This window comes from Protopterus annectens, chromosome 17.part0 (genome assembly GCF_019279795.1).
Source record: "Protopterus annectens isolate FY-2018-M chromosome 17.part0, PAN1.0, whole genome shotgun sequence".
NCBI lineage: Eukaryota > Metazoa > Chordata > Ceratodontiformes > Protopteridae > Protopterus > Protopterus annectens.
Genome location: NC_056751.1, coordinates 400,236,298 through 400,262,452, shown reverse-complemented (window position 1 = coordinate 400,262,452; position 26,155 = coordinate 400,236,298). Strand labels below are relative to the sequence as shown.

Sequence of the window (26,155 nt, the reverse complement as noted above, 5' to 3'; positions counted from 1 at the left end):
ATTCATCAGTAGTGCAGTGTGTTAGTGGGAGTGATCATCAGATGCCAATTCACTGGTAGTGCAAGGTGTTAGGGGGATGCAATAATCAAATACCGTTTCATCAGTATTGCAAGGTGTTAGGAGGAGCAATTTTCAGATGCTGATTCGCCAGTGCTGCAAGGTGTTAGGGGGAACAATCATCAGATGCCAGTTCATTGGTAGTGCAAGGTATTAGTGGGAGCAATCATCAGATACTGATTGTAGTGCAAGGTGTTAAGGGGATGTGATCATCAAATGCCAATTCATCGGTAGTGCAAGGTGTTATAGTGCAAGAAGTTAGGGGGACGCGAGCATTAAATGCTGATTCATTGGTACTACAAGGGGATGAGATCATCAAATGCCAATTTGTCAGTAGTGCAAGGGGTTAGAGGAGTGATCTTCAGAGGACAATTCATTAGTAGTGCAAAGTGTTAGAGGGAGCACTCATCAGATACCAATTCATTGGGAATGCAAGATGCTAGAAGGATTGATCATCAGATACCAATTGGTCTGTAGTGCAAGGTGTTAGGGGGAGAGATCATCAGATGTCAACTGGTCAGTAGTGCATTAGCAACATTCAGAGAAGAATGCTGATTATGCTTTTGTGATCAAAGCTGATGCACTGTGTGGTATAAACTGTAGCAAACTGTTTGCTATAATAAAAAGGAGAAAGAGCTTTGTTTGACTCTCAAGTATGAAAGCACCTTTTTTTTCCGGAGTGAAAAGTTCTTCTCCTTGTCTAGTTTAGTTTCTCTTACTTTCTCCAGATTTCTCAGTTGCTGGCATCCAGGCAGTGTAGTGACTAACCAGTAACTGAATTTTACCCATATAATGGAGTTTCACTGGCTGCTTTTCCAAAGTTTTATGTTTTTGTACTAAGAGAGCTGTAAATGACCAGTTGATCATTGTGCAGCTATTTTGGAAGCACCATAATAGTTAGCTACAGCTCTGCTATACATGGACTTGTTCATCACATCCCTAGAAAGCAGATTTGGAAAAGAAAATAAACAAAGTTGTAGTTTTTCCTCACTGTGCTCCAAATAGGTAGCCAAAATTACATGTGAAGAATTCATAAGGCATATGATACAAATCATTTAAGTGTAAAATACTGATAACTTAAATGCTGAGGTAATCACAAGAGTTGACATGCGGTCAATTTATTTATTTATATATTTATTTATTGGCATTTGTTTACCGGAGAGTCTGACTAAGGGTTGTCCTTTTTCAGCAAAACCCCAGGGAGAAAATCTCCATTATATAGATATCATGGAAATCATTTGTATTGTTTCATCATTTACATTCAGTTTCATTCATGAGCAACAGTTCCATTATTCAGGCATTCTTGACATCAGTTACATTATTTACAAAGAATTTCAATTAAAATGGCAGTTACATGGGTTGTATATCATTTTTTAATAGAGGGATTATTTGCAGTACAATATCATCAGTATGCATAGATTGTCAGGTTTTAGGTAAGAATATTTGTTTCTATATAAAGAATTACTGAAAATCTGCGACACAGAAAGATAAGATAAAGAGATAGAGCAGCTCAAAGAAAGGAAGGAGGGGAGGAGGTGCAAGGAAGACAAGGTAGATGAGATGATAGAAGAGGGTATAGTTGTGCTAATAGTATATTAAGTTTTGTGCAGTAGAGAGTTATAGCACAAATTCATATAGTTATATTAGTACCAGTTTAAAATACTTGTGCAGAGCCATTTATCTATCAGGTGTTGTTTCAGCTGGCATTTAAAGTCTTTCAGGTTGGAGACTGCACCTAATTCCAGCTATTAGCAATGCAGTGTGAATACAGAGAGCATGATTTTTATTGATTTAAATAAATAAATAGCTTAACTGTTGAGGAATTCACATTAGTTGACATGTGGTCAATGAAAAATATTGCTAACAGCAATCAAAACATGTTTAAGGATGGACTTCAGGACATGCTGAAATGCATTAATCTTTTTCCTTGTATTAGAGAAGCCATTCATTTTGCTGTACTGTTATCTGTAACAACCTGCACAGTGGAAAGGTCATTTAACACAGTGAGAAGAGTGAAAATGTGTCTGACATTAGTTATGTCAGATACAAGTTTATCTGGACCATGCATGATGAGTGTTCACTGAATAAACACACTTGAGTGCAGGAATGAGCTAATTAACCAAATTATAATCAAAAGCCACTTTGGTGGCAGAGAAGAATAAACCTTGACTACAGTTCAGTTGACCTAGGTTTGATTAATGGCTCAGGTGACTGATAGAGTGATAAGGGAGGGATGTGAAGAACGTTATGTTGGCACTCCCAGCTATGGGTGCATCTCAGAAGGGGTGTGGGCATTCCCAGTTATGAGTGTGGCTCAGAAAGGGTATGTGCATTCCCAGCTATGGGTGTGGCTCATAAGGGTAGGGTGGTGGGTATAGCTGTGCTGCCTTGGAGGTGGGATGTTTCCCTGCACACCCCAGTGAGCACCTACTCCTCGAGCATCACCAGAGGACTGCAGGGGAAGGAGGGGGGAGTAGTGTGAAAGGTGTTAATGAACTCTCCATGTAGTACAGACTTTAGAGACCCCCACATCACCCTTAGGTTTCATAAGTAAATCTGGGGGGGGTACAGAGTTGCTGGTAGAAGTGGCGTGGATGCAAGGCACTGGGTAGTAGCGCTTTGATCATGATGTATGGGACCAAAAAATATTTATCAAGTTCAGACAAGATGCATGCCAGCTACAAATGCTGTTCAAGCAGAAGTGATTCACCTATCATGGTCTTCGATTTTTAGCCTCAGAATTTTGATATGCTTACAATGTGACTGGGTTTGGGTCTGGCTATGAGTGAGTTAATTCTCCCAGCAGCAGTTCTGAAGAGAAGAGCATGTGTCTGCCACACCCATGCTCACAAGTTAAAAGAGAGTAAGGATGAAATTCCCCAGCGAGGGTAGTGCTGAGAAGAGAATATAGCTAAATAAAAAACTCTTGGAGAGGTTTAAGCTGGATTTAATGGACTTTTGAGCTGTGAATTTACCACAAGAAAAACTCCTCAGTGCTGAGTGAGTGCAGTCTGCCATGCTAATTGTAGTCCAGGCAGGATAGAGGGGATTCTAAATTGTCCCAAGTGTTGGTTGTCTTGTTCTAGTGAAAGGAAAGCATGTCTTCCCTGCTTGGCTTTCCTTAATAAGACACTGATACTCGCATGTTAAAACAGAAAGAAGTTTGTTTTAATGTGAAGTCAACTGAGTAAGAAACACTTGAAATGAAGAGCATTGTGAGTTGTGAAACACATTTAATGGACTTTAGAGCTGTGGGTTTAATCTGTAGAAAGTGGAACTAACTGCTGCTATTCTAACCGAAACCCAGACAGAAAGAGGAGCTTCCATTAAGTGTTAGATATAATGATCTAACAAAGAGAAAGGAACTTCCTTGCTTGATTTTCCTAGGTCAGACTGTAAGAACTTTTTTTTGCTTAAAGAAAAGCATGGGAATAGGAACCTTGGATTCTGCTTCAAGATTGGAATGTTATGAAAAACAAGAGGGTGATTTATGCAACAAAGAATTCCTTGACCTGGTAAACACAAAGACAACACAGAAGCTTGTGAGTACTTTTTATTTGTATTTTGCTGCAAGACCTGTGTTTATGCATTGAGCTATTCTGTGCTATATCACTTATTAAAGGAAGCCACTTTTTAAATTGTATACCATAACATCTGCTGTGATTTTACTCAAAACTGAGTAAGTCAGTACCCTTCCTTGAAGGCCTTAAGTAACAAGCATGTTGCACACTTTATTGATAAATAGTAAGACTATATGTAAACACACATATATACTGTTTATACACACTGAACTATGGCTGGCTTTATCATTTGCTGAAGTAAGCCATTTTTAAGCTCTGTTCAATAAAATTTGTTTTTACTGCAAGGAAAGTATGCGAGTGCTCTATGTGAAGAGCTTAAGCAACAGATATGCCAAACCTTTTATTGGAATACATCACTACCTAACTTTTATTGTAAGTAAAATTTTCATTTATAATTAAGAACTTGGATGCAGCTTGGGGCAGTTAACATGGCCATAATATTATCCAGAAAGTATATGCAGTTTGGGGCTTGTAATGTGGCTGTGATATGTTGTTGTGGAGGCAGTTTGTTGAAGAAAGCGACCAACTCCCTCATTTGAAATATTCATCAGAATCCAGTAATGACAGGTAAATAGACTGGAAAGTGCTCTAAAATGCACCAAAGATAATCTAAAAACCTATGACTTCTTGAGGTCCTAGCTGCCATCAGAACTCCTGCATATTTTTTCTCCATCAAATTTCATCAGATTTAGTTTCCCCTCACAATTCTGCCCACCTTGGGTGCGAATTTTACTATGCTTTTACAGATTTCAGAGTCACTAAGTACCTGAACAGTTCAATCCACCAATCATTAGTGGACGGAGAGACCGGCTGTGCGACCCCTAACCGAAAAGCTGAAAAACTTTTTTTACTTTACTTATTAGGGGAGGTGCAAAATGGAAGAGGAGAAGCAAGATTAGGATGTGTGTATAAATTTTACCATATGGGATCTCCCCAGAGTAGCTGTACAGAGGAATAAAAACGTTCTTCCCTGTGATGATGATTTATTGTGTGCATCCTAAAATTTCCATCAGTCTGCTTAGAGATGTAGAAAATGGCTTGATCGTTACATGAAAATATTCACTGTTCCTTACATGTGACCATTAGCTCCTATGTCACAAAGTATGAAACTGAACTCAAACTATGTGGAAAACATAATATATCACTTGAAGGAAGCAGAAAGACAGCACTTGCCTGTATGTGCTGGACTCTTTATTTTATTTTTGTAGTTGGGATGCTGCTATGGTACAGCGGTTAACTTTGTCACCTCACAGCAAGAGGTTATCCCATTTGATTCTTGGCTGGAGCGCTTTCTGTGTGGAGTCTGCATGTCCTCCCCACGGTCGAGTGATGCTTAATGACATGCAGGTAGGTATGTGCATGAATGGATGTGCCTTCTTTGAAGGTTGGGTGTCACGCTGGCAACTCGGCACTGTAAAAATCCACTGCCAATCATTAGTGGACCGGAGTTCTGCTGTGGCGACCCCTAACCGGGAAAAGCTGAAAGACTTTTTTACTTATTAGGTAGTGGGAGGTGCAAAATGGAAGAGGAGAAGCAAGATTAGAGATGTGTGGTTGGAAGCATCATTACTGCCCATTAAGTTAGGGAATAACAGAGTAAAAATAAATTATATAGCAGAGAAGAAAGTTAAGGTTTGGGTATATACATACAGCTTTGTGGTTTGTTTGTCTATAAGGGCATGCAATTACTGTTTTCCAAGCAAAGAGGAGGAGGCAAAACAAAACATTCAAACAAATAAAACCATGAAGAAAAAGTGCAGAGAAGGAGAGAAGAGGGTATAAACTCCTTGGAGAAGGCCTGACAAGACAGAAGAAAAATGAAAGGATTAAAGAAATCCAGATGAGAAATGTCCGTTTGCGAAAACAAATAGACAAAGAGAAAAAAGCAGACTGAGGAGAAGCTTTAGAAGCAGGCCTCTCAAACTCTTGGTACAAGAAATCTGGGCAAAGCCTGACATAATGGGTGGGGGGAGGCCCAAAAATAGACACATTTAAAATATTGCTCTTAGAAATTTAGAAAGTTGTTATCCTAACAACTTTCTAAATTTCTATCGGCATGCATTTTATGCTGAATATGAAGTCTGAAATTCAAATGCATATCATTATTTAGTGGCTTTAATCCTTGGATCATCCTGGTGATTTGTTAAATAACACAATTTTTATGAAGAACAGACCAAAAGTATGAGGCAAATATTTGGACATTCTGTGAAAATCTGTACATTTAAGAGGTATGCTTATTAGAAGGAAGCCAGAAATTATCTGTAGATTTGGGTTCGTGAAGGGCCGATCATGTCTCCTGAACCTGACTGACCTCTTCGAATCTGTCTCCAGAGCCGTGGACGAGGGTAAGGTGATCCACACAGCCTATCTAGACCTCGCCAAGACCTTCAACACCATCCCCCACTCTGGAATCATAGATAAACTTACTAAGCTGAGCATAAATCCCTACATCACTCAATGGGCTGCAACTGGCTTACTGACAGAACCCACACTGTAAAAGTAGTAGACTCCAAAGCTAGCTCCAGACAAGTGGAGTACCTCAGGGTTCAGTCCTGAGAGTGCTCTTGTTTGTCGTCTACTTCTCTGAAGTACAGGCCAACACTAAGGGACTCTGGCTAACAAAGTTTGCAGATGACTGCAAACTGAGAGCCATTATTGAATCCCCAAATTATGTGCCTATTCTACAAAAGGGCCTTATAGAAACAGATGCTTGGTGCCAGAGCCATGGGCTCAAGCTCAGTGCCAAGAAGTGTATAGTTATCCCCTTTGGGAAAAAAACTGTACCCATGAATTACCACATAGGTGGCAGTACACTAAACACTGAAAGTGTGATGAGACTTGGGCACACAGGTGGACAGTGGTCTCACCTTCGATAACCACATCGCCACAACAGTCAGGAAATCCTTCTATGTGGCACACCTCATCACTAAGGGCTTTTCATCCAGAAAAAAGGTCATTGTCCCACTGTACTCATCAGAACCATCCTAGAGTACATCGCCCCATTTGGTATGCATCTCAGGAGACATCTGCAACAATTGGAAAGGCCGCAGAAATGCCTCACTATAAGAATCACAGACCTAAAGCAGATGCCCTATGCTGACCGACTAAAAAAACTCCAGCTATACTCTATCCCATATCTTATACTCGGAGGCAATATCTACTTAACATACAAGGCCATGTCAAAACCAGAGCTGTTGGACATGCTACGCTTAAAAATCCCAATCCATCCGAGCCACATGCTCCAGGGACCTAAACCTTGTCATCACAATGAACAAAACATGCTGGAGGGACAGGTTCCTGACCCAGAGACTCCCCATACTCTGGAATAGACTGCCCATACATGTCAAGCAGAGCGCCTCCTTGTCCCTCTTCAAAAGGAACCTTGACGACTGGATGGGGGATAGGAAATTTACCCCGGGGATCATGTCAGTTGCCCTGCTAGACAGGGGTCCAGGGAAGTAAATATTGTGGGAAGAAATAGCCAGGGAATTGTTATGGCTAGGCTTGTACAGGCCCTAGGGCCGATAGCCTAGTACCAACCTATGAACAGGGCAATGCAGAAGCCTACACTACATATGCAAACACATCATGTGTAGTGCCATCAGTACCATGTCTGTCCGACGTGGAAGATCCACAAAGTAAAAAATGTAATTCCTTACATTTCCTTTACATGCATTTTTCATTTGAAACAATTCTTCCATTCCAAAACCTTCACCAGGATAAGACGAAACATAAAGATATAAAAATATAAAAAGCAATAAAACATTTATGTGCTGTACTGTTTAGGGTATTCCTGCTTAACCTCCATTTCCCATATATGCAGCTCATCACAGTTCCTGTGCCACAGGTTATCAGACCAATGTACTGTTGCTTCATTCTGATGATGCTTGCGCCTAAGGACAACTCAACAGCCAGATCATTCCATTGAACCACTTTTTTAAATGCACCATGATAGGACCTCAACAGGTGGTCTTTGAAATGGCCATGAAGGAGAATAACCTTGTTCACCTCTATGCACTAAGCAGTGGTATTTGGTAGGCATTAAAGGAAGCTGCCATTTTACTAAATTTTCCCTGAAAATGATATCACTTTCAAAAAAAGCAAGTTGGTGGCTTGGGATTCATAATGGAGCCAATTGCTCAGGACTTGCATGTGGTTGCACTACCACTAAGTGGTATAGAGGACAAACTAAATGTATGGTTAAAATCAGAATTCTTGAACATCTATGGGACATTAGAAATTGTAATTTGGGTAGTCCAGTTGCTGGACACTTGCATAAAGCTAGTTTGGGGTGGGGGGAGATTTTACTGCCAGTCAAACTTAAAATGGAAAGTAGATTTATTTTGAATTTCAGCACTTTACAACCCAAAGGCATGAATTTGGAAGTACATTTAAATATTTAATACTTATGTATGATATTTAATGAAATATTTTTATTTAATAAGAATATGTGAAAACATGAATTTGCTGTTGGTATTTCTCATTGTACTTAGGATATGTACCTATTTTTGTAAGTGTTTGGGGCTTTAAGGGTTTTCCTGTTTACTAGTTAGTGTTAATTAATTGTGAATGTACCATGTGATTGGAACAGCATTGTAATTTATTGAGCTGAATGGTAGCTTAAGTTATTCCTTGAAGGTATTCACAGAGGCACTAGAAGCACCAGTAAAGAACATTGGTTTACAGCTACTGGCTCCATTGTATTTTTTTTTTTTTTTTTTTTTTTTTTTTTGAGATTTGAAGGTCGTGTTGGAGTGTAGTTTTTCAGTTGATTTCATAACCTACAACCTGATTTCTGTAGCATGGCTACTCATGACAACTTCCCTAATCCAATTCAGATGTAACCAAGACCATGGAAATAGGAACTGGAAATTCCACCCTGGTTTTCATACCTCTCAATTTGCAGATCTCAAAACATATGCGCAAAAAGCATATGAAAATAGGAACAGCTGGCAAGTAATCTGGACACTGCTCAGCATAACATGTGCATACATAATAGTATAAACCCCATCCACTCCATTAGGATTATGGGATATCACCACTCAAACTCTGAGTTTAAAAACAGAATTGAGAGGAATTCTGGACAAAGCCAAAAGTAATAAAGGCCCAAAAATCTAGCAAGTTGTTAAAATAGCAGATTTTGCATAGCATACACTTTCTGAAGGATAGAAGGAAGTAGTCTGAAACTACTTCAGACTTCTCCAAGATTTGCCAAAAAGCCAGAAATTATTATGAGGAACAGAATAGAAACCAGTAAGTAAGAACATGAGGCAAACATCTTATTGATTGTGGACACTGGTTCTTAAATTGCGTAGTATTATTAACTAGTCGTTTACTTCAATTTGAGTTTGATACAAAGCAGCTGCAGAAAGCCAGCAGCAACAACAGGCTTTATTTAAGTTGCAAAACCGGTACCAGTCATTCTGAACTTCTGAGCTGCTGATGGCATCTAACCTAGTATAAATAACAGTTAAACAAGTTACCAGATATTGCAGGTAGCAGCTGCACACAACACAGTTATGCATATGTTAATTTTATATTGTATATATTTATTTTCAATGAATTATAATCTTTCCTTCCTTCCTATCTTCAGACATGATGATAATTGTGCCTATATTTATTGAACTGATTGGTGATGGTCGATATTTCCAACCATGATTAATTTGTGCAAAGTTCAAACTGCGATGTCTGCAATTTTTTTTTACTTAAATTACTTATGAAGAATTGATGATGCTAGAGGAGTTGGTGGGGTTGGATACAGGTATGGCTGCTCATTCTTTCCTCGTCCCTGTCTTCCCATCCGTAGTTGTCTGGGGATGGTCTGGCACTGGAGCATGGTATCTATCTGGTGCCTGCAGTATTGCACAGTAACATTCTTGTTCTCTTTTGGCTTTGTATATCCAGGTTCTTGTCATCCTGTCCTGATCTAGCCTGCTGCCCTGATTTGTGTCTGTGTGTTACCACCACCACCTGTCTCTCTTTGGGCAGTTGTGACCTGCAAAAAAAAAAAAAAAAAAAAAACAAAATGGCAAATGACCTGAGATTTTAGGACAAAAAAATATTTCCCAAGTTTTCTTTAATAGTTGCATGCTAGTTGCATGCAGCAGTTATTTGTATCTGAAACCCCTAAATGTCATATGAAACAGCATAAGCAACTCAAATGCTATACAAATAAGCTTTTAATTGTGCAAAAAAGTAAAGTTCTGTACTTTGCACTGGCCGTGGATATGTTTTGTCCTTCAAAATGTCATGTTTCTACAAAAAATGTCCCACTTCGGGCATTTGAAAAGGTGACAACCCTAGTGTGTGTCCCATCTCCCACTCCTGCCACTAGTGAGTGAGTGTTCCAAACGGTCCATCTTCCACCACAAGCACACCATACAAAATAAATCTGTTCTACTTGGGTGTTAGCTAAGCTAAATCTTGCAGATGTTTTCCGTTTGAGAAGGTGAGGTGGAGCACTGTCTTATTTTGTGTGCTTTGCTTTCATTTGGGTGTAGCAGAGCTGGAGCAGCAGCAGCAGTAAGTTTATTTTAAATTCAGTCTGGCCCTGCTCGCATGTCCTCAGGGTCTGAACTACTGCTGAATTGCTGATGTTGTACAGAATACATGCAACCGCACACTTGACTGTCACGTTTTTGATGCATTTGTAAAGAATAAGAATAATAATCAAGCAATTCTGCTTGTTCAGTGTCATCACATTCATTCTTTAATGTCAACAACACCACAGAGCATGCCAATGTTGCATGATGACATCAGCAAGTCACAAGTAAATATAAAAAAAAACAGAATTTTAAAGGGCCAGATGGAAATTCATGGCACCCAGTTATTTTGAGCCCCAAAGTGGAATTTCTGCCAAATTTGGGGCAGTTGAGAAGTATGGCTAGGATTAAAAATGTGTAGCAGGCATTCTGACATTTTCTACATTAACTCTCCAAAGGCACAGCATCTATTAAAATATACAACTTCAACAATCTAGTTGATACAGAAAATGTCTTCAAACATCTAGGCATTTGGCTAAATCATTGCCTAAATTTTCTACTTCATATCTCTAAAACCAGGATGAAACTTGACCATCTACTTAGCCAGGAAAGTATCTAACCTTCTCTCATGTAACAGAAGAGCAGCTATTGGTAAAGGAATTAATCTCTCCCAACTTGAAGATGGACTATCTGCATTGTAGATGTAAATTGTCTGTTATCACTCTGTAAGCTAATATTTATTACTCTTGCAGTGACCCTGAAATAGGATCATACGTAACTGTCTCTTCTCTTGTAGCCCATGCATTGCCTTGGCAAAAGCAGCCTCCTACATACACATCCAGACATTCCTATAAACACACACGCACCCAGACATTCCTATAAACACACACGCACCCATCAATAAACAGGCACCTCCACAGTCTATCACAGTCACAGAAACACTCCTCCACATGCACTATCCAACACCCACACACACACAGATTCAGACTTTCGATACTATACCTCCCCCTAGTGTGGTCACATGCAGACACACACATTCATGCAGTTTTGTTCATAATCTCAGATGCACATTCCTGCACTCATTAACACCCTCCCAAGACTTCACTGAACTTACCTGCACTCCAGCTGCTTTTATACAAGTGAATTGGTGACCACAGTTTTTTAATGACATTTGCTTTTTCCTCCAACATTGAAATTTTAAGCTGTATAGCTTAACGTGGGGGCTGATGCCATTCCTGGGTACATGGCTAATTAACATTCAATACTGCCCAAGTTGCCACATTGCCGTATAGCTGTACCCTCAAGACTGCCTTGCACACCAAGGCTTCCATTGGTAGAAAACGTAAATCGTAGGGCAGTTTATGAATTGTTAGGCTAACTGCAGGGGAGCAAATGGCTGTGTTAAGGTTTTCCCCTATAGTGGTATGTCATTCTGAATCCCAGTCAACATTAAGCACCACACACAGCATCAACTCCATTAAATTCGCTAATATACGTAGCCACAGCTCTTAGAGTGAGCAGTACTCTCCCTTAAAGGTTATTTGTAGTGAATTTTAACCTCCTTTTATAGTTTTACCAATGCGCCATAAATAAAAGTAGGACAAAGGCCCAAAAATAGGGACAATTTTTAAATATTGCTCTTACAAGCTTAGAAAGTTGATAGAATAACAGGTTTTGCATTTCCATGAATTTTCTGAAGGGTATGAAGTCTGAAACTCAAATGTCTGTGACTTACTAACTTTAGTTTAAATTTAATGATTTGCCACTAATTTGTCAGAAAAACACACTTTTATGAAAAATGGACCAAAATGTGAGACAAAAATCTAGACATTCTGCAAAAATCAGTACAGTTGAGAGGTATGATGTATCACAAAACATTAGATGTTCATGACCCATTTTACAGTGACTGCAGGTATACATATCTCAAAATCATGATGTGGTAACAATTTGTTCAAAATGAGCATGTTATATAAACTACATGCCTTCCTGTATGAAAACAGCTAATCTATTTGGCAACATGTCCCATAAGTCACTAGTGAACAAATCAGTTTCAAAAATTAAATTCTTAAAAATCTTAGAAAAAGAACTGCATGTAGAAACAATATATACAGTGTAATGAAAAAGTATTTGTCCCCTTCCTGATTTCTTATTTTTTTTGCATGTCTGTCGCACTTGTATGTTTCAGATCAAACAAATGTAAATATTAGACAAAAATAACCAAGTAAACACAAAATGCAGTTTTTAAGTGATTTTATTAAGGGAAAAAAATTCCAAACCTACATGGCCCTATGTGAAAAAGTAATTGTTCCCCCTAAACCTAATAACTGGTTGTGCCACCTTTAGCAGCAACAATTGCAATCAAGTGTTTCCGATGGATTCCGGCATGTAGCTCGCAAGACATTTCCCTGTGAGCTACATCGCTGAAACCAAATGGCTGCATCAGCACTTTGCCGTAGTGCAATTTGGCTGAAAAGCATAGCCACTGCAGCTGTAATCTATGAACGGGCAGCTACAGTCATACGGGATGTGTAACGCATTCCTTCTTCTCATTCAAGGAATGCATTTATTTAATTATTTATTTGTTTTGTTGTCAGTCAGGATTTTATGGTAGAGAGCAGAATTCATGGTTCCATCCATCACAGCAAGTCATCCAGGTCCTGAAGCAGCAAAGCAGCCCCAGACCATCACACTACCACCATCATGTTTGACTGTTGGCATGATGTTCTTTTTCTGAAATGCTGAGTTACTTTTACGCCAAATGTAACTGGATGCACACCTCCCAAAAAGTTCAACTTTTGTTTCGTCAGTCCACAGAATATTTTCCCAAAAGTCTTTGGGATCAAGATGTTTTTTGGCAAAAGTGAGATGAGCCTTTATGTTCTTTCTGGTCAGCAGTGGTTTTTGCTTAAGAACTCAGCCATGCATGCCATTTTTGCCCAGTCTCTTTCTGAACAGTAACCTTAACTGAAATGTTGTTCTGGGTTCTTTTGTGACCTCTTGGGTGAGTCGTCGCTGCGCTCTTGGTGCAATTTTTGTTTAATTTGTAGGCCAGTCACTCCTGGGAAGGTTCACCACTGTTGCATGTTTTTTCCATTGTAGATGGTCAAGTTGTGGTAATGGCTCCCACCATGGTTCGCTGGAGTCCCAAAGCTTTAGAAATGGCTTTGTAACCTTTTCCCGACTGATAGATGTAAATTACTTTGTTTCTCATCTGTTCCAGAATTTCTTTAGCTTGCGGCATGATGTCTTCCTTTTTGGGATCTTTTGGCCTACTTAACTTTGTCTGACAAGTTCTATTTAAGTGATCTCTTGATTCAACAGGTCTGGCAGTAATCAGGCCTGGGTGTGGCTAGTGAAATTGAACTCGGCTTTCTCAAAAATGTGATACTCCATGATTTAACAAGGGGGGGGGGGGGGCAATGTAGGTTTGGATAGTTTTTTTTTTTTTCCTTAAATAAAATCATCACTTAAAAACTGCATTTTGTGTTTACTTGGGTTATGTTTGTCTAATAGTTAAATTTGTTTGATTTGTTTGATCTGAAACATGCAAGTGTGACAAACATGCAAAAAAATAAGAAATCAGGAAGGGGGCAAATGCTTTTTCATTGCAGTGTAAAATGTGTTTTTGTTCTGTAGACTGCTTACTGCATTCACCACCAAAACATTTTCAGTTCTAACCAAAGCTTTCTGTTGTCATTAAAATCCATTTGATTGAATGCTCCCTTTCCAACAAATTGTCTGACTTGTGCAACACCGCGTACTCACCGTGTGCTCTGCTAGGCCCATGCATCTGGACTTGTCTGCACGTTAACTGCACTGCTGTGTATTGTGCCACACCACATACCCTCACTATGTTCTGTGCTGGGTCCATGCATCCAGACTTGTCTGCATGTTACCTATACTTCTATATATTGTGCCTGTTGCTGTTGGGGGAGGGGGGTGGTTGTGTAGCTGCCAGTTGTTGCTGTTCCACCACACTGCTCTCTAATGGTGGTGCTGATGCACCTTCCATGTATTGTGTATGTGCTTGTACCTGTCTGTCTGCTAACAGTCTGACTGTACAAGTATCCTGGTGTTGCCACGACTGTCTCCTTACCACCATATTATGGAACATGCAAGTGGCTAAGAACATGATGTTGCATGTTTGCTTGTGCATAGTGTTATGCTGGACACTGGCTGTGCTCTGAGGATTCCATACAGGTGCCATAATTCAAGGCTCCTTTGGATATTCAACATCACCCTCAACATTGTGCGAGTGTGTGTGTGTGTGCACGCACAGTTACTTCCTAGTGCCACACTAGCTGTATGTTTCATATTAGCACAATGGCTTCACTAGCCATCTGTGGCCCTGCATCACTCTGTAGGAAATGATGATAAAGCTGAGACGTACCAGCTATGTGAATCATTTCAGCTGCCTGTGTGTTGTGGACACATCAGTTGTGATCCTTTATGCATCGCACACTGTTTGGCAGTTCATGAAATAGTAGTCCTTCCTGTTCACAAACCTGCATGATTGTGGGATAGCTGGGGTCTTTACTGCTACACATGTACAACGTATGACACTCAGTACCTCCAGAGAGGCAGTTGATATCCTAGAAAGGGTGCATGGTTTTAGCACACCACAGGAGACCGCTATTAAACCACATAAGATCCTCCACGTGTAAAAACATTGTATTGAGTATTCTAGAGGTGACATTTTTTGAAATATCCATTTTGTCTTCAGTTATTTTCTGAAAGGTCCCTGTAAGCAGTATGGAAAGAGCTTATAAATAAGTTGGTCCCCAAAATGCCAGAATATTGATTACATGCGTGTGAGATGCATCATCGAAGACCAATGCAATCTGTCATGGTAACATACATACTAGTGGAGCCACTGGTGTTGAAGGGCATGCTTTGTATGATGGCTGCTATGAGACTAAATGTGCTTGCTATAAGCAATAGTACCATTTTTAGTATGGTTTGCCCTCTTATAGTCATGTACTCAGAAGTGTGCAGTATTGCATTAGTATATAATGCAGGTAAGTAATATTTTCCGAATGTGCTTTTGTCTTGAATTGAACAGAAAATTCTCTTTTTTTGTAAATCAGTCCAGTTATCCAGTGAAGAGACACGCAAGTAAATACGTCCGCTGAAAGAAATCCCTGCTTGATTTAACTGCTGTTTTGCTTGCCTTGGTGCTTTAATGCATTCTAAGACCATTTCAGCTACTTTGATGCAAGTAAAGAAATGAGCATATCTGGAGGGCATTCTGCTCTGCTGAATCTTTTGATTAATTGGTGAATGGCTTGTTGCATGACCAATTGTATTTACCGGAAAATAATCTTTTTATGCAAGGCAGCACTTTGATTACTAAAAACTCAGTATGTATATGTCTCTCTCTTGTTTTGTTTTTTGTTTTGTGTTTTTCACAGATGTGTTGCTGTTTTAGAAATTTAGCATTTAGAATATGGGTATTGTGGCTCATTGGCTGTAGATGTGTTCTGTAAGCAGTTATTCTACAAAAGCTTTTTTTTTTTTTTTTCCATGGATATTTATCTCTTGCTGATGACTGCTACATGAGTCAAACTCTGGATCTTCACTCCTAAAACACTCCCCAGTCCTTCTAGGTATAAATAAAGCATAATTAAAAGTCTAAACGAAATGAAGCAGCACTTAGGTAAATATTTCAAGAGATGTCTCAGGTTTTGCAGATGAGGCCTCATGTTTTCAGAATTCCATAAAGCTATAGGAAGCCTATCATGCACAGTTTCCACGTGGTTTCTTGTGGTTTCATCTTCCGATTGTGTTTGCTTTTCTTGAACTTGTTTATATTAACCCACTATTAAAGAGGATCTTGGGTTTAATTGCAGTTCCTTATGCCTGTACTTGCAGAAATTAAATTATTTGGATAAGCTGGGGGATAGAGATATTTTAGCATCATATAAAGCAGTAAAATCTTCACCTATTTTAAAAGTAAGAAGTATGAGTAAATCTTTCACAGGTCAGAATTCCTTTGTAATAATAATGTCTTTGATGAGAGCAAACTAGATGGACATGCATTTATGGTAGTAATCACTCTAAAGTTGTATGTTAGGATTCTATTTTACTCTGTTTGGGGGGGGCACACTACTGCAGTGGTTGGTGTTGCTGGCTCACACTGCTGCGTTCTCAAGCCTGATTTACAGCTGGGTGCCCTCTTTGAAGTCTGCTTGTCCTCACTGTGTCTGTTTAGGTTTTCAACTAGTGTTCATGTTTTTTCCCCAGAGACATGCATACTATAACACTGCGCCACTGCTACACAGTGGCACAAGGAACTAATGGCTCTGCTGGACAGAGGCACAGGGAACTAATCTAAGGTGGTGGCGAAAGCCAACACATTCTGGCTAGGCTTATAAATGCCCTTGGGCAGATAGCCTAGTATTTGCCTATGAACCTATAAATAACATGGTAGTCTCCCAAATGTGTGTGTGTGTGTGTGTGTTTTGTAATATATAAAATTTTGTATAATATATGTATGATAAAATGGGCATTACATTCAGAAAGGCATTTGTTTTTTTGTATCTGATATTGGTTTCATTACTTCTGTAATCACATAGGACTGACATTGCTTATTTTATGCTGTAATGCCATCTAGTGGCAATCTACTTTAATCTCCTTCAGCTATAATTTGTTACAGATCCTGGGCTAGCATTAAAATGTCAACAGTGTTGGTCACTGCAGCCTACTAAATGACGAGATCATATCTGCGAGATTACTTTGATGTCTGCCATGTAGCCCTTACATTGCCAGGAAGGTTAATGTTTGTCCTTGTCCTCTAAGAAGTTCATGCCTGTTATTGTTTTGCACTGCATTATTTTTCTGTTGTATATGTTGTAGTTTATTTCTGTTACTGGTATATAGTTTTATGCACATTCCTACTGTTTTGCACAATATCCAGATTTTTACTTCGATGCATTGTTTTACTTTTGTGATAAAGCAAGTAACCGTTTTTTCTAGTGTAAGAATACGTGGTCTGATGTTGTATAGTTAATAATCTAAATTTCATGTTAACTTGTATCCTGCTCATTTACAAGATGCAATGTCCCTGCTTCTGAAAGTCAAAAGACGCACTAAGATACATGAATTAGAAATAAGGCTACATTGCAGTAATATTTCCTGCCATATTACACCAAATATAGTACTTGAATTTGGGATCCCTTTTATTATCGTGCAAAAAGAGAAGGGGATGTCCCTCTTAGTATAATCTAAATGGACTGAACACTGTCCTCATATGTTCGAGATGTGAAAGGAGGTAACACATTTAGTTTTTTTCTTTGGAGAGGGGGGGGGAAGCAAAGAGGCAGTTATCTTTACAACGCTAATACAAATGCATGCTATATCGGACTCGTCTTATACAGACAGCCAAAACTGGAGTATGTATTTTTTCCTTAAAGATCTTGCAGTTCAGAATGTCATAAGTGTTACTGTTTTTATCTGGCGTTCATGAATCAAGATACTAAAAATCTGCAGCATATAAGACTCTGATCAGAAACCTTAGTTATCAATGTCTCAGCAGGTAAGGTACCTGATTTTTATGTCTGGAAAATCAAAAGTTGTGTTCTATATCTCTACTTCAAGTCCTTGGACTCGTGTTTCATTATCAACAAAGCATCCTGACCCTGGGGTGGGTGGATTGCTGTACTTCTGTGGTGACATCATCTGGATGAACCATTAAATTAAGGTTCTATCTGCTTGAGTTGGTAGTGGCTCCTGTGGATATTAAAGATGCCGTAACACTTTTTTTCTTTAGAGTAAGGGAATTTCTGCTTGATGCCAAATTGAACTAACCCAGATACCAAAACTGAACTAACCCAGGGACCAAAAAGTAAGTAAAGTTTCATGCACAGAAAACACAAGTGGCTACATCATACACATTACCATGCACACAGAGCAGATAGTACATGCACACTGACATACATATACATGTATGTATAGAAACAGTCTAGAGCACAGCAGCACACACACTGTCCGTTATTAACAGACCTGCTCACATCAGAACAGAAATGGCTGAATTACAACACACACTGTATGCAGAACTTAATGAAATAAGTGTAAGGTTTCAGTGGTAGATGAAATGGATTTACCTGCACAGAGCACAGAACAGCTTTGCAGAAATGGATTACCTGCACAGAGCACAGAACAGCTTTGCAGTATTGGAGTAATCATGATATCACTTCAGTACCGCAAAGATAAAAATGAAAACTTTAGTGTCAAATGTGAACCTGATGAGTAAATAGTAAACTGAGAGGAATGAAATATATTAATTCTTGAACTGGGTGTAAAAGAAAATTAATTTTACAAATGGAACAAGACACAAAGCGTTGATATTAAATGTCTTCATTACAAAACAGAATAGATGAAAGAACATTTTGTGAGCTATAACTGTTTGCCCACTCTGTATAGAAAGGGTTGTACATTATAGTATCCACTGTTGTGCATCTAGTAACATCAGGTAGGAGAATTTCACCCTCTTTGTTTAACATGATGGCACATATGTAGAACTATGTACATACTGCAGTGACACTGGTGAGCGAGTCTCCTCATTCACAGGCCCACAACATCTGTGACTGTGAGCAAAATCAGAAAATAATGTTGTAAGATGACATTTTAAGGAGCATACATGCCATACCATTTGCAAAACAGGTGAGAATGCTGCTAGAGAGTTGTGCTCATATACTCTTAACCCTTTGACACCAACACACAACACTCAGCCATTGCTGCTCCATATTCCTCAAAATCCTGTCTCTGTAGATACTGACGTTTAGCAGTCTTTCTTTTTCCTTATAGTAGTAATAAAGAGACGAGGAAAAATTTAGTGTCTGGTGCTCTACATGCAGGAATAAAACACCACTCTGGAGCCAGTTTAATGAGAACAAATAAGATAATTCTGAACCTGTTGCTTAAAAATGTGATTACACCTATTTAAAAAAAAAAGTAAGACTTTTGTGTGGCATAGCCAGTGGCACAATGTTAAGTGGTTCTGTCTCACAGTGCTTGGTTCTCAGCTGTTGTTTCTTCTGCATATGGTCCCTGTCTCTATGAAGGTTTTTGCTAGGCATTCTGAACCCCCCCCCCATATACACACATTCTAAAGATGTGATGCAGCTGAATCAACAATACTTCAAATTACCTGTAATGATGTACAATGTGTTTTGTACATGAGCATTTGTTCTGCAGTAGGCACTGGAGCTATGTCCAGTAACAGCCTTTCTGCGTTGTGCCCACTTTACATTTCTGATAGAAGTATAAATCGTAAAACTTGTTTCCATCATTGTAATAACATGTATTTGAAAGAAAGCAGTTTTACCAGATCTCCATTACTGTGAAAGAAAAACAGTTCTACTGAATTATATATATATTTTCTATCATAGTAGCAGTGTGATATTTTTTAGCAACAGCATGTTACACAGCATCTGCAAGTGCAGAAAAGAAATATGCAGTAAACAAATACGATTAGCTTGACAAAATGTGCTTGTGTGGAACAAGGTATTTTACTTCTGAAGGTTTTTGTAACAGCAAATGGCATTGACAATAGAGGCTTGTTGAAATATAAACAGTTGAATGTATACAGATATTCAAGTGAATAAACTTGCTAAAGGGAAATGGCTAACACAGCAGAAAAAGGTTAGACTATCCTAGCAATGAAAGAATATTTCTGCTTGCTAAGGAACTGGTTTTCTTTGGATGAGATAAGGATGCAGACAAAGAATGCTTCCCAAGGACGAAGTTTGAACCTATATAAAAGTAACTGTAAAAGAACGGTCTGGTGGACATTATTTGAGTCATCTGAGGAAGTGCAGTGCATCTGACAGTAATGTGTGTTTATAAAGAAAATTTTATAATCTCAACAGTAGTGCTTGGTTGGCTTGTTTAAATAAACCTTTCAGTAAATTCAGATATACAGTTTTACAGTATCTTAGTCTGTGTAACTTGTTAATTGAATTTAACAGTTTCTATTAGCTTTGCCTCTCTATGACCATTAACTAGATTAAGCAGATAATTGGATAATGAGTGGATTTCATATCAGTGTGTCAGTGTTAGGATTAATACTATTTGCTCACAATGCTTGGTTCCCCATATCATTTCTTACCTGAGTAGCCTTCTGTGTGTTTTATTCTTGGATTCTCAAACTTCCTTTCACATACCAGAGACATGGCAACAATGAACTGGTGATTCTCCAAAATGCCCATAAGTGTGTGTGTGCATCCTGCAAAAGATTAACATCTTGTGCAGGTTTAGTTTCTTTACCTCATGCTTAAGGAGTTCTAGGCTACACTTTGGTTCCCATGTGGCCCATGCATGGGTTAAACTAGATAAAACTTGTTAAATTCATCCATTTTCTGTTAACAAAGAAAACCAAGGAGACATTGTAGAACACTGAACTGTATATCATTTCCTTAGAAGGAATGAAATGATAATGTGAATAAAGACTTAATGCACTTTGTAGAAATGCTAGAAGTATAAAAGATGTGAATGCCATTTGCAATGTACCCATAATTTGTAGGTTTTGTCTATGTGAAGAAATTAGACACACTCATTCGTGTTAGCATGTCTGGCTGAGTTTTAGTACATAATTTCATATTAACTTGTGTATTTTATGCCATTGTGATTAGCTATTAAATTGTAAATAAATTCTTACATGTTGATTTGTAATCTGTACAGACTGTTTTAAGGATTTGAACAGTGTTTCTTTATACGTCTAATTGTGCATATTTGTGAAGAAGATTCTAAATGCAGACTGTCTCAGAATCAGCTGATCTGCAGATGTCATTGGAATGTTTTAAGTTGCTGTGTGTTACTGTCAGAGGCTGAAAGATGGGAAAGAACTTAAAACAGCTGTTTGGTTGATTTTCAAAATATGAAATGAAAATTAGAACTGGAGCAGTTGTGACAATTAAGCCAGTCTGTAAAAGAGCCTGCAGAAGACGGCTGAAGTCATTTACAGTTAGCCAGTTATACTTGCCAGTTACAGTTGTCACTTCACAGTTGTGTACTGTGCAGTAGATACCCAAAAGGACTCAAGAACTGTAAGCTTGTCTTTGCTCTGTTATAGTAATTTAGTTTAGATCAGGGACCATGTTCTTTAGTCAGAAAGGAAACTTATAACTAATCAGAATTTTTCCAAATGTTGGGGTGGCCACTGTGGTGCAGCAGTTAGTGTTGCCGCCTCACATCAAGAGGTTCTCTGGTTTGATTCTCGGCTGAGGGTGCCTTCTGTGTGGAGTCTGCATGTCCTCCCTGTGGTTGCGTGGGTTTCCTCCCACATCCCAAAGACATGCTGAAGGTGGATTGGATGCTCTCAATTGACTGTGTGTGTGTGTGCGCGCGCATATGTGTGCCTTCTGTGGAAGGTTGGTTGCTGGGCTGGCAACTCAGCACTGTAAAACTCCACTGCCAATCATTCTGCTGACCATTGTTCCACAGTGGCAACACATAACCTGGAAAGCCAAAAGGAAATGATGAGAGTTTTTCCAAATGTTGGATTTCATTTCCTGGTGATTGAGTTCTGTTTGTTGGAAATTCCTGTTTTATATTTTTAATCATTTTGCTCATTATTAAATGTTTTTATTAACTTACATTGTGGCTGGCCAATCAGTGTTTTTAGTAATTTGAGAGTGCTTATACCTACTTTGGTAACTTACTGGGCCACTCCGAAAGCCTGGCTGCTTTAGGTCATTTGCTATCTTTGTTTTAATATCCAATTTTCATTATTGGACACCCCTTTTAAAGGAAATAAAGACCCATATGAGCAAAAACTGAAAAAAAGCAATGAGGAAAACTCCACGGACCACCAGGCTGTTGTAAAACATAAAAATTCTTTAATGCAAATGTTAGTGCTTTTAGGATACACCCTTCATCAGACGTACACAAAATGATACAAAGTGTTTAAAATAGCAATCAACCAGTTAGCATCCGGAAACTAAGTAAAAAGGCTATTCTTCTTAAGAACAGGTTTTAAAGGTACCACTCCATTAAGTCCTGGGCTTCTATCAGCACCAAGGCTTATAATCCATTGTACCTCACAATATTCGGTCTGACTAACTATATCACCCCCCAGGATTAACCTTAACCAATAGTAAAACGATGTCCCTGATGTTCTTTAATATGTTGAAAAAGGGCATTATGTACATTCTGTAAATGTATTGCTGATAAATGTTTCAAGATCCTATCCTTAAGTTTGCAGTTGGTCTCTACATAATAGGATGTGCAGCATATGTACATAGCCGAATATACCACATTCACTGAGTTGCAATTGGCTAACAATTTAGGTTTATATACCGTATAATCCATTGGATGGATAAATTACCTGTGTCTTAGATATGTATTTACACGCTTTACAACTTTGACAGGTATAAGTACCTAGCAGCAAATAACACCAACTGGGCCTCGAGTTAGAGGAACAAGTGTATAATCCAACAGGAACAAAGTTAATAAAATTTCTCCACACAACTCAGCGGCTTAAAAATTAATTGCTTTATTAGAAAAAGTAAGTGCTTTCACTTTCTGGTCCGACCGCTTCCTCAGACTTTAATAAAATCACTTTAAAACCACTACTACTAATATAGACAGTAGTCATTAAAGACAACCTATAAAATGTCTAGCTTAATTACGGCATCATCATTCTATGAACCCCCCCCCCCCCATCAAGTTGTTAATGCTGCTACTACTGGAAACTGAAGACTGCTGAATGCCAAAGTCATCATGTTCAATGTCATAACATTCAAAACAGGAAAACACTCAACTGACTTGGAAAAAGTATATATCATTTACAGTTTATGCTAAAAATGCACTCGTACATAAATAACTATATCCACATATAACAAAACAGCAAATTCTAAAATGAATAGTAACAACTCCCAACCATACATACTGTATAAAACATCCAAGATGATATCTCGAATTCTTGGTCAGCCAAAGTAAAAATAATGCTTCTCTGGGAGCTATATAACAAATTCAGTAAAGCCTCATATTATATAAGCAGTACAAGGACTGGTGACATAGAATGCTCTGTAAATCCTGGCTTCCTAAACCAATATTGCTTAAGTAGCTCCAAGTTTCTTCATGCTAGTGCATTTTAATGACTCAATTTTCTGCTGAACAACAAACCTTAATCATGTTTCATTTCATGGACAAAGAACACAAAATTTTGGAATCAAAATATTCATTGATACACTTCATAATTAAATCAACTTAAAAAACAGAAGCATTAACTAAGCTCCAACTTCAAAGATGTTTAACAATGCAGTGTTAACCGCCACTTATTTCAGTAAATGACTCATAGGACATAAAAATTCATAATATTATCCTATATTCACAACATCGGCCCTGGTGTTGTTGCCACTGATTAAAATCAAGAAGTAAAGAAGGTTTACCCACCTTCCCAGGATTAATCTTAACCAATTGTGAAACCATAAAAGTAAAATGATGTCCATGATGTTCTTTAATATGTTGAAAAAGGGCATTATGTACATTCTGTAAATGTATTGCTGATAAATGTTTCAAGATCCTATCCTTAAGTTTGCAGTTGGTCTTCCCTACATAATAGGATGTGCAGCATATGCACTTAGCCAAATATACCACATTCACTGAGTTACAATTGGCTAACAATTTAGGTTTATAAGGGGGGGGTGATGGTTAGTCAGACTGAATATTGAGGTACAATGGATTATAAGCTTTGGTGCTAATAGAAGCCTAGGACTTAATGGAGTGGCATCTTTAAAACCTGTTCTTAAGAGGCATAGACCTTTTACTTTCTAGATTCTTATTGATTGTTTTAAATATTTTAAACCATTTGTGTCATTTTGTGTACGTCTGATGAAGGGTGTATCCTGAAAGTGTTAACGTTTGCATTAAAGAATTTTTACATTTTACAACAGCCTGGTGGTCTCTGGAGTTTTCCTCATTACCCCTTTTAAAAGGGCATATAAACTCTCTGATTGGTGACAGTGTGTTACTATATTATTTTGGGGAAGGGACACAGCTGGAAATCTGTCAGGCATTCCCAGAAGTGTTTGGATGTGTGAGATTTAGTTTAAGTGTGTGTATCAGAGGTCTTAAACTGAGACGTATTGCTCTGGAGTGTAAGGAGTCACAGTAGGGCTAGACAGAAATATACCAGTCCCAGGTTATAGAGCATGTTCCTGTTGTGCTCTTGGAGGATAATTGTGACATTTTACTCCTGTTTTAAGTGATGGTCTCCTATTGGAGTCAGTAGTGAGGACTGAAGCTCCTTAGTTACTGACCCAGGATAGTGGGGAACATCACATTATTGTTGGCAGTCTGGTGGGGTATTATCTGGACAGCACAGTCTACTTTTATTTGCTGTTTTTTGTTTTTGCATGCTAGATTGGTTGCCCACTTTTCTGCAATCCATTCTATTGTTTCAGGACAATTACAGAGGGATAACTGTGCAATCTTTTAGCTGAAAACCTGTAACCAAACCCTCAGTTCTCCCAGATAAGGTGCTCAACCTTACTTCCTTGATCTCTGATTATATTCTTTCATCTGCTTTTAATGAATGAAATAATGTTGCATCACAATAACTACACTGATTATAATTGGTGCAGAAGTAGCTGGAATTCAGCAAGTATGAGCTTTGTGATCCAGTGCAATTCAGCCAGCTATGTGGTTGAAAAAGTTATTTAAAAAGAATGGATTATCTGTTACTCAGTTATATTGTGCCTGATGTTATGGCTGACAAATTTAGCTTTATTTATTAAATGGGGGTGAAATCTAAAAGTGTTTAAACAGATAGGATTGTAACTAGTGGTCCCTCCTATTTTAGGAGATGTGGAGCATTAAGGTGTGCACATTCTGATACCTGCAAAGATATCTTGGGAGCCAACAAATCTGTACCTCTTGAAACATCTAGAACTTAGTATTTTAGTAGCTATGTTGTTGTTGTTGTGTCTTTCGGCTTTTCCTGGTTGGGGGTCGCCACAGCGGAACTCCGGTCCGCTAATGATTGGCAGTAGATTTTTACGTGCCGAGTTGCCAGCCCTGATGCACAACCTTCAACGAAGGTAAGCCCATTCATGCATGTCTCTACACAGAAAACGCTCTAGCTGAGAATCGAACAGAGCAACGTCTTACTGTGAGGCGACAACGCTACCGCAGCACCACCACCGCAGTGTGAGTATTTTAGTAGCTATGCTGATAGCTATATTATTGGTATATGTAGCCATATATGTATGCAAAAGAGTTTTGCACAGGCAAAACTGAACAAGATTTGCTTTAAAAATAAGACATTTTGTGTGATATAAAATGGTAGTATAAGCAAAGCTTGGCCAAATAAGCAAAGGAAGCTCCAAATACAACTTAATTTGTATTTTGTATTCTACAGAAAATTATTTAAAACACCAGGGAGGTGAATTACAAGAGTGATTCACTGTGCACTGAAAACTAATAGCAGTATAAACTAGATGCCAGTCATGTTTTTGGGGGGGGGGGGGTAAAGTGAAGATAACTTACAGAAGCTTTTTCTAAGAAGATGAGGGATTTGGGAAACTGACTAAAATCTTTGGTTCATTTTTATCTTTACATGTGACTAAGCTAAACTAGGCTGCTACAGTGTTTGATTCTTCCCTTATGCACGATTTGAATGAAGAAACAGTAGTGTTTGTCCAAAAGCTTGTCAGATTTTGTTACAAATATATGTACACACCTATATAAAATTATGTGCGTGTATCTGTGTGTGATACCTTAAACCTCCTGTAATGGTGGCCCATGGGATACATGCAAATAACTCTTTAAGGATATAGTGTTTCAGCTACAAGGCTTCTGAATGTCCATGACTTTAAACTTTTTAAGTCTTTTTATGGTAACATGGACATGTAGCTGAAACAAAGTCCTTAAGGGGTGATTTTTGTGTGTGGGTGTATGTGTGTGCATGCGCATGTGTGTGTGTGTGTGTGTGTGTGTGCATGTGTGTGCGCATGTGTGCACGTGTGTAGGTGGGTGTGTTTGTAGGTGGGTGTGTTTGTAGGTGTGTATAGGTATGTGCGTGTGTAGGTGTGT

General features: G+C 38.6%; 1 long non-coding RNA gene across 1 annotated transcript in view; it reads left to right on the top strand.

The window, feature by feature from the left end:
• Positions 1 to 3,043: 3,043 nt before the first annotated feature.
• LOC122791814 overlaps positions 3,044 to 26,155 on the top strand; it is a 251,138-nt gene continuing 228,026 nt past the window's right edge. Inside the window, exon 1 of the long non-coding RNA XR_006363201.1 lies at positions 3,044 to 3,599. This is a non-coding gene — a long non-coding RNA (uncharacterized LOC122791814). The remainder of the gene's footprint in view (positions 3,600 to 26,155) is intronic.